The sequence below is a fragment of the Piliocolobus tephrosceles genome, chromosome 7, assembly GCF_002776525.5.
Source record: "Piliocolobus tephrosceles isolate RC106 chromosome 7, ASM277652v3, whole genome shotgun sequence".
Taxonomy (NCBI): domain Eukaryota; kingdom Metazoa; phylum Chordata; class Mammalia; order Primates; family Cercopithecidae; genus Piliocolobus; species Piliocolobus tephrosceles.
The window spans coordinates 36,953,781-36,963,185 of record NC_045440.1 but is presented as its reverse complement, the minus strand read 5'-3'; the positions used below and the strand labels follow the sequence as shown (position 1 = coordinate 36,963,185).

At 47.5% G+C, this 9,405-nt stretch overlaps 1 long non-coding RNA gene across 1 annotated transcript in view; it reads right to left on the bottom strand.

Annotated features, from left to right (window-relative positions):
• Positions 1–1,314: 1,314 nt before the first annotated feature.
• LOC111544192 overlaps positions 1,315–9,405 on the bottom strand; it is a 17,222-nt gene continuing 9,131 nt past the window's right edge. The window contains exons 4-6 of the long non-coding RNA XR_002732062.2: positions 9,140–9,329; positions 4,430–5,489; positions 1,315–2,500 (exon numbers count right to left, since the gene is read on the bottom strand). This is a non-coding gene — a long non-coding RNA (uncharacterized LOC111544192). The remainder of the gene's footprint in view (positions 2,501–4,429; positions 5,490–9,139; positions 9,330–9,405) is intronic.

Here is a 9,405-nt window from a genome sequence, read left to right as displayed (position 1 = left end):
GTTCAGGCATTGGATACAAAGGCTTCCTTTAGTCTAGGCATCGTGCAAGCCCCAAGGGTGCAGGGAAACGTAAGACCCAGGTCCTGCCCTGAATGTACAGTTCACAACATAGTTGGGAGAATTAGTAGTCATCATTTGGGTTGAGGGCCTTGGATGTTCTGGCCACACACAGAGGAGGGGCACGGTCAGCAGGCACCTGATGCAGCCTGGAGAAAGGGGAGGATGGGACACATAGACTGGCTATAAAGAGAAAGACAAGTTAGAAGTAGCCTAACCAGTGACCAGGCACGGCAGCTTACACCTGCAATTCCAGCATTTTGGGAGGCCAAGGCAGGAGGATCACTTGAAGCCAGAAGTTCAAGACCAGTGTGGGCAACATGGTGAAACTCTGTCTCTACAAAAAATAGCCTGGTATGATGGCACACACCTGTGGTCCCAGCTACTTGGGAGGCTGAGGTGGGAGGATCACCTGCACTGGGAAGGTCGAGGCTGCAGTGAGCCCTGATTGTGCCACTGCACTTCATCCTAGGTGGCAGACAGAGACCCTGTCTTAAAAAAAAAAAAAAAAAAAAATCAGCTGAGCATGGTGGTATGCAGTTGGAATCCCAGCTACTCAGGGGCTAAGGCAGAAGGATCACTTGAGCCCAGGAGTTTGAAGCTGCAGTGAGACATGATCACACCACTACATTCCAGCCTGGGTGACAGAGCAAGACCCTGGCTCTAAAAATAAATAAATAAAACTTTTTTTAAAAAAGAAGTAGCCCACCAGGAAAAGGAAAGGCATATCCAGTGGAGGAGAGCACATAAGCAAAGGCTTGAAGGAAAGCACCTTCTATGTGTTTAGAATGTAGGTCCTTAAGGGGACGTGAAGGGAGATGAGGCTGCAAAGGTGTTTGGCCATCAGAGCACTGGAGGTCATGTCAAGAAGTTTCAACTCCTGGCCGGGCACAGCAGCTCACGCCTATAATCCCAGCACTTTGGGAGGCCGAGGCGGGCAGATCACCTGAGACCAGGAGTTCGGGACCAGCCTGGCCAACATGGTGAAACCCCATCTCTACTAAAAATACAAAAAGTAGCTGGGCGTGGTAGCGGGCGCCTATAATCCCAGCTATTTGGGAGCCTGAGGCAGGAGAATCTCTTGAACCCGGGAGGCGAAGGTTGTAGGGAACCGAGATCGTGTCATTGCACTCCAGCCTGGACAACAAGAACGAAACTCTGTCTCAAAAACAAAAAAAAAAAAAAAGAAGTTTCAACTTCCTTGGGAAAGCAATCACAAACTTCTGAAGAATTGTAAGCAGAGGACTGCATGGCAATTTGTATCTGCCTTGTTCACCAGAAGGCAGGCAGATGATGGACTGGAGGGGAAAGAGGCTGGGGACAGGGGCGCCAGTTAGGAGGTTATGATAATAGATTCGAGATGAAGGACTCACCTGAAGCAGGTGCAGAGAATATAGAAGAAGATTGGGAAGATCTGAGGACCAACGCAGGAGCTGAGGGAATGTAAGAGGGTGACAACAATTGCCTGGATTGCCAGCAGAGCCACTGGGGAATGGCTAACTGTCCACTGAAAAAAGGAAGGCAGGGTTGTCATGCAGGGCTTAGGCTTGAAAGTTTGGATGAAAGCAAAATTTCATATGGCCAACATTGCACTTGAAAATCCCTTAAATTATCCATAAGGTACAGTAGAGATCATCACAGGTTTGGTTGAATCAGATGAAGTTCCAAGGCCTTGTTATATGTGAAATGCAGACTTTTTTTTTTTTTTTAAGTCAGGGTCTTGCTCTGTCACCCAGGATGGAATACAGTGGCATAATCACAGCTCACTGCAGCCTTGAATTCCTGAGCTCAAGCAATCCTCCTGCCTCAGCCTCCTAAGCAGCTGGGATTATAGGTGCATGCCACTGCTCTCAGCTGAAATACAGATCTTAAACCCCAAAAATCACACTCAGCATGGAGAGATGCTCATTACAGGAAAAACACAAGGAGCCCCACAGAGATAGAAGAATCAGGTCTTCCACTCCTTCACCCCAGGGTTTTCAGCCATAGGTAGAATGACTAGCAGGAACTCCAAGCAAGTTTGAGTCCATGATTCTCAACCTTGGCTGCACATTGGAATCACCTGGGGAACTTTGAAAAATACAGATGCCTGGGTTCCACCCCCAGAGATTCTGATTCCATCCTTCTAGAGAACAGCCTAGGTATCTGAATTCTAAGGTGCAGACAAGGTTGAGAACCACTGGTTTAAGTTGTTCTCTCTCCTCACCCTTGCCTCATTTGAATTTCTATGAGTTAAAGGGCAAAGGGTGAATTCAGTTTTGGACTTATGGTGACTGTCGGAGGTTCAAGCAAAGCCATCCTCTACCCTCCACTAATGATCCCTCTGGGCCTTATAAATGTTTATCCAGGCAGCCCTGGGTTCAGTAACAGTTCCTGATTGAGGGGTACAGTTGCTGGGATGGGGAAGATGCTCTTCCAGACAGTAGTTCCAGACAGCTTGACTCTGAAACACAAACAAACAGAAAATAGTCACTCTGCCTCCCAACCTGTTCAGCACTGGGGAGGTGGCAGGGTGGGGATCAGGGGAAGATTTCAAACAAGGGCAACATTTACTAGGCTTTTCCAACCACACTAGAATAGTTATTACTGCAAATAGCCGATTTGACTGCTATGAGCCTATAATTTCAACCTCTGAAGTAACATGTTCTCAGAGCTTCTGGTATCTCAGTTTCCAAGGACAGTACTTCAGGTGCATCCCCATGCCCCAGGTGGTAGTGCCCTACTGAGAACCAGGCTCTGCAAAATCAGGCTCCAAGACCGTCACAAGGAGCCTCCTTCAGAGTCTAGGTTAGGGTTGAGTTCTTATTTTTCTTCCCATACTTGTAATCTGTATGCCCTCTCCTTAAAATGGTCAGTGTGTTACAGGAAAGCGGTCCTGACCCAGACCCCAAGAGAGGGTTATTGGATCTTGCACAAGAAAGAATTCAGGGCGAATCCATAGAGTAAAGTGAAAGCAGGTTTATTAAGAAAGTAAAAGAATAGGGCCGGGTGCGGTGGCTCATGCCTGTAATCTCAGCACTTTGGGAGGCCGAGGCGGGCGGATCACCAGAGGTCGGGGGTTTGAGACCAGCCTGACCAATATGGAGAAATCCCATCTCTACTGAAAATACAAAAACTTAGCCAGGCGTGGTGACACACACCTGTAATCCCAGCTACTCTGGAGGCTGAGGCAGGAGAATCACTTGAACCCAGGAGGCAGAGGTTGCAGTGAGCCGAGATCGCGCCATTGCACTCCAGCCTGGGAAACAAGAGCAAAACTCCATCTCAAAATAAAAAAATAAATAAAAATAAAAGAAAGCAGAAGAATAAAAGAATGCCTACTACATAGATAGAGTAGCCCTGAGGGCTGCCGATTGCCCATTTTTATGGTTATTTCTTGATGACATGCTAAATAAGGGGTAGATTATTCATGCCTCCCCTTTTCAGACCATATAGGGTAAATTGACATTGCCATGGCATCTGTAAACTGTCATGGCATTGGTGGGAGGGAGTGCAGCAGTGAGGATGACCAGAGGTCACACTCGTCGCCATCTTGGTTTTGGTGGCTTTTGACTGGCTTCCTTACTGCAATCTGATTTATCAGCAAGGTCTTTATGACCTGTATCTTGTGCTGATCTTCTATCTCATCCTGTGACTTAGAATGCCTGAACTGTCTGGGAATCCAGCCCAGTAGGTCTCAGCCTCATTTTACCCAGCTCCTATTCAAGATGGAGTTGCTCTGGTTTGCACGCCTCTGACAACTGTTTCTCCAGGCATCTTCCCTGGAGCATCTTTAAAACTCTAACTCCAGAAAATCCTGACCACCCCTCTCCCTAAGAGGCAATGAAGACCGAGTCAGTCTATCCTCAATTCATAGGATGACCGACTAGCTAGCAACCAGAACAGAAGTGCCACACCAGTCCAGAGTGAAGGCCTCCAAACATAGCTGAGGGCTACCGCCAGTCACTCTACTTTGATTTGCTGGACACTGATAGGGCCTCCCCATGAGGTCCCTGAGGGAAAAAGAGCCAGTCTCAGACTTTTGGGCATTCAAATCTAGTCAGTGTTTTTTTTTTTTGAAACCGGGTCACCCAGGCTGGAGTGGCGCAATCTCAGCTCACTGCAAGCTTCGCCTCCTGGGTTCACGCCATTCTCCTGCCTCAGCCTCCTGAGTAGCTGGGACTACAGGTACCCGCCGCCGTGCCTAGCTAATTTTTTGTATTTTTAGTAGAGACAGGGTTTCACCGTGGTCTCGATCTCCTGACCTCGTGATCCACCCACCTCGGCCTCCCAAAGTGCTGGGATTACAGGCGTGAGCCACCACACCCGGCCCAAATCCAGTCAGTGTTCATCAAGCCCATGATGGAGGAGGCGCAGCAGGTTAGACCATCACCTGAATCCTAATGGGAGATCCGGGTTGACCCTGATTTCCTTGAGCTGGTGCTTTAACCCTTCAAGAAGGCAGCTCTTCTGTGGAAGCCCCAGCCCAGCCAGCCCACAGCAGCCAATCAAGGGCAGGCACTTCTGTTAAGGGCAAGTCCAGTGGCCAATCCAGGGCAGACACTTCCGTCCAGGGCAGACACTTCCGTCCAGGGCAGGTGCAGCGGTCAATCCAAGACAGGCACTTCCGTCAAGGGCAGGTCAGGCCCAGCGCTCAGCTGACACATGTTGTTTGGGTCATGCCCACCTAGCGGCCAAGGGAAACCCTTGGCCTTCTGAAGGTTCTCTGGAAAATCAACTCACAAAAGGGAGATCAATTGGAAAAAAGACATGTAAATTTATTTAACGTGTATACAAGGGAGCCTTCAGAATGAAGACCCAAAGATACAGGGGATATTGTCCACTTTTATGCTTAAGTTCAACAAAGTATGGACAGCCATGTAGAAATATGATTGGACAAAAAGTCCATCCTGATGGACTGACTGGGGACACCCAGCAAAGCCTATCTGTCTAGAATCTTCTTGGCCTCTCTCAGCAGCACTTCCTTCTGGGTGTGGGGCAGGACCCTCTCTGGAAAGGAGGTCTTCTGCCCTCCTGTCAAACAAGCTCGATCAGATAATTTTTCATGGTGAGTTTTTACACAGAAAAGCAGAGGGGACATTAAAGTAACATTTTTAGGTTTTATGGCTGGCTTTGGGGAAAATGGGTTCCGGTTTCTATGATCCGCCATGGAAAAGAGGGATTCTAGTTTCTCTGGCCAGCCTCAGGGGAGAATGAGAGGCAGAGCCAGGAGGACAGGAGAGGGCCAGAGGAAAAGTTTTGCTTCTGAGGCCTTCATTTTGGGAGGGTATTGTTTTCTGAGCCCAAACACCCACCTTGGGTTACCCCAATCCTGCTAACCACACAGAAGTCTGGGACAATCATCTCCTAACCTGAGGGTAAGGGAGAGATTCCCATTCTTGTCTTTGGGATTCCTCAGATCTCCAGCGGCTTCACTGGGTGGCTGTGAAATTCTTGAAACAAAAGCAGTTCAAATTCATTTTCACTTAAAAAGAAATTAATGCAAAATCATAGAGCACTTTCTGGGGGCTGAGAGAAAGGAAAAGATGTCACAAAATTGACAAATTTATGTAATGTATTCATTCATCAACACCCACCATCTGCCAAGTACTGTGCAACGTCCTGGCACTACACACACGAATGAGGCACAGCCCCTGGCCCCAGCAAGGTCTCACTTTGGTTTAAGAAGTAGATGATTGACCTGGCATGGTGGCTCACCCCTGTAATCTCAGCACTTTGGAAGGCTGAGACTGGTAGATCACGAGGTCAAGAGATCGAGACCATCCTGGCTAACACAGTGAAACCCCGTCTCTACTAAAAATAGAAAAAAATTAGCCGGGCATGGTGGCGGGTGCCTGTAGTCCCAGCTACTCGGGAGGCTGAGGCAGGAGAATGGTGTGAACCCGGGAAACGGAGCTTGCAGTGAGCCAAGATCCCACAACTGCACTCCAGACTGGGCAACAGAGTGAGACTCCTGTCTCAAAAAAAAAAAAAAGCAAATGATTGCAATAGTCTGTGTTAACAACTGTGACAGTGGTGATGTGGCAGCCCGCATGAGGTGTTGAATTCTGCCTGAAAGTATCAGGAAAAGGTTTGGGAAGATTGGTAGGAATCACCAATCAGGATGTAAGAACAAGCAGTGTAGGGGGAGACGGCACGTGTGAAGCCACAGAGCCATGTGAGAAGGTGGAACCTTCAGAAACCAACTTCCAAAGTCTGGGACCTCAACCTCTGTGTCCGGCTAAGGCTTTGTCTGGCCCAGGAAGAGGGCTTTCCTGACATCATCCTACTGAAGTTTCTTCTTCACTGCACCCTGAATCTGTGCACATATGTCTGATAAGCACGGGTCCAGGTATGTGGCCTTGGGAGTCACATACGTCATCCTCTGCAGGTTGCTAAAAATAACTTGGCCATCTGCTGCCTGCCATCACACCTGCCCAGAAAGAAGTCAACCAGGTAGGCCTTGCCAGAAAGCAGGAGTCGGCAGGGGAGGACGCTGGCAATGTTGCAGTTTGACTAACTATTCATTGGTTTTCAAGCATTTCAGGAGGCAAGATTTTTGCCACACAGATACCCTGGCCTTGGAGAATCCCCTAAAGGGGAGGAAAGCCAGCAATTTTTTTTTTTTTTTTTTTTTTTTGAGGCAGGGTCTCACTCTGTCACTCAGTCTAGAGTCTAGTGACACAATCATGACTCACTGCAGCCTCCACCACCCAGGCTTAAGTGATCTTCTCACCCCAGCCTCCCAAGTAACTGGGACCATAGTCACATGTCACCACACTTGACTACTTTTAAAAAAACAATTGTTTTGTAGAGAAAGGGTCTCACTATATTGCCCAGGCTGGTCTCGAACTCCAGGGCTTGAACAATTGTCCTATCTTGGCCTCCCAAAGTGCTGCCACTACAATTGTGAGTCACAGTGCCCAGCCTGTTCTTGTTGAGTAGCTGGTCTCCACCCGACCATGGGTCACTTGCTTTGTATAAGTTACTATGATCTCTACTTAAAGAGGAAATTGAGGCTCTCACACCAGCACACAGTGAGAAGGGGTGAAGTCAAACACTACCCTAAGCCTCTATAAACCCCATAGCCATGCCTGCCTTCCCAGCAAAACCCTCCTCCAGTCAAGCCAAGGGCTCTGAGATGCACCCTTCCACCTCCATCCCCTGCCTACTGATTTTCGAGAGGCCTCTCTCCTGCACCATGATCCTCCCCCTCAGCATGACTCCTTCACCTGGGAACTGTCCTCAACCACACATGCAGGCCAGTTTAAGAGCAGGTGTTTTTAAACTTTCTGAACAATCTTTATTTTTTTTAAAAAATGGTTATATATGTATGGATCCCTGGATAGGAAGCCAATTTGTATATTCCTTTCCTAGAGAGGTCCTCGCTTGCATGACATCAGAGAAAATGAATATATGACAGAAGAAACAGAAGAAAATGGAAGAATCAAGCTCCGAAACAAAATCCTGACAAGTCTGAGATGTAAAAAGAATCCATTCATAACACCTTATTCCCCATGCAGATATCCCCGTGTGACCCTAGAATTTAGGATCTTCCAGTGCTGGGGATGTGATGTCACTAGACTCCAGCCTTGTGCCCTTTCTGTCAGTGCCTCTACCTGTCCTTGGTCTGCTGAGCACTCCCCTTCTCAGGGCACACCTTACCTGCATGGTGCTCCAGGACACTTGGTTTTCCTTGTCCACTTCACACCTACCCGTTCTCTCCCAAGCTGAGGTAATGGGAGGCTCCTCAGAATCCAGTCCTCCAGGCTCCCATTCCATTCAGAAAACACAGCCTTTTTCCCCCCATTTCTCCTGAATCTTCAATGCCACACATGCTATTGTTCCTCTGTTTTTTAGAAGTGATCGCTCTCAAGCCATCATTTTATTCTCACTCTCCTTTTTGGACTCCCCCCAACACTTCTCTCTAGTCTCCTAATTATGCCCTGTTCAAGGGCACCAGAGTTCAAGCTTGTCTTTTACACACAATGTAAAAGCAGGTTGAATAAGATGGTGTAGTCGTATAGACTACAGCCTTGTACAGTCATGCACGGAGTGTAGAGGGGTGGGACAGGAGACACGTTCAGGGGTCTAGATAGGAGAAGGAATGGGTGTCAGAATGAAGTTGGGATAGAGGCTGAAGTAGAATCACAGAAGTAGAAGCAAGAGCTTGAGCTTTGGAGTTAGATATCACCTTTTTCATAAGCTTCAGTTTCCCTTTCCGTAAAATGGGCACAATGATGCTGACATGAAAAAGTTATTAAACAGTTTGATGCAAAGTGCTTCACTTACATGACCTTATGCTGTTGTTATTCCTTTTTTTTTCTTTCAACAAGTGAAGAAATTAGAGCTTAATGCTTATGTCACTTGCCCAAAACCACACAGTTCGTAAACAGCAGAGCCAGGAATCAAACCCCAGCTGGTCAGTCTCCATCACCCCTGCTTTTAGTCACCACGCTGCCTCATACAACCTCAGACATTCCAATTCCCAGTGGGACCACATCCTTGCCTCAGAAATTACAGCTCCGGTGCCTCCACCAAGGAGTGAGATACTGCCCCATCTTAATCATCTCTAGGATAGGTATCATCCTCACCAGTGCTGCTCCCACCTCACCACTCTTGAATCAGTAATGGACAGGTTGGCCAGCAGCCTGCTATGTGAACTGCAGCTCTAACATTGCCAGCTCTGTCCACACCCTAGAAGTGGGTAGTTATAGGCTCCTTGAGGCCAACCATACTTCTTTCCCTTCAGATCTATGTCCTCAGCTCAGCGGGGCATGTACTAAGTGTCCAATTAAATACCTGCCTGTTGAGGTATGGGGTGAAGGTGTCTGCTGGTGCCAAGACAAGAACCCGGCAAAGGACTGGAGTGGCACATTTCTCAAGAGCCACCAGCCAACTGAGTTCACTGTGGGATCCGCCCTCTTGAAATGTGTCACTGGCAGACAGAGCCAGCGAGCACTCTCTGAGTCCTAGATCCCGCTCAGCTCCAACTTCACAGGGGACCCCCAAGCCTAAAGCAGCCAGAGGGAGCCAGAGGGAGGAGCAACATGAATCATCCTCATAACGTTTGTGTGAATATTACACATTTAGCTTTACTCACAAGTTGTAGGTTTGATAGAAGCAATCTTCAAAAATACTGTACAGTGAATATAATTATTTTCTTATGATCCATATTGATTTTAATTATGCCAACCATCCAGACAGCTTCTCTTCTCTGGTATCTCTCTTGTCACATTATTTACTCTCAAATCAGCTCCTTTTCAAGCCATTTATTAATTTTTTTTTCAAGCCTACAAAAAAGATGCAAGGACTTTTTTTCAAATCTGAAATATCAGATCTATTTAAAAATTCATATAATAGGCCAGG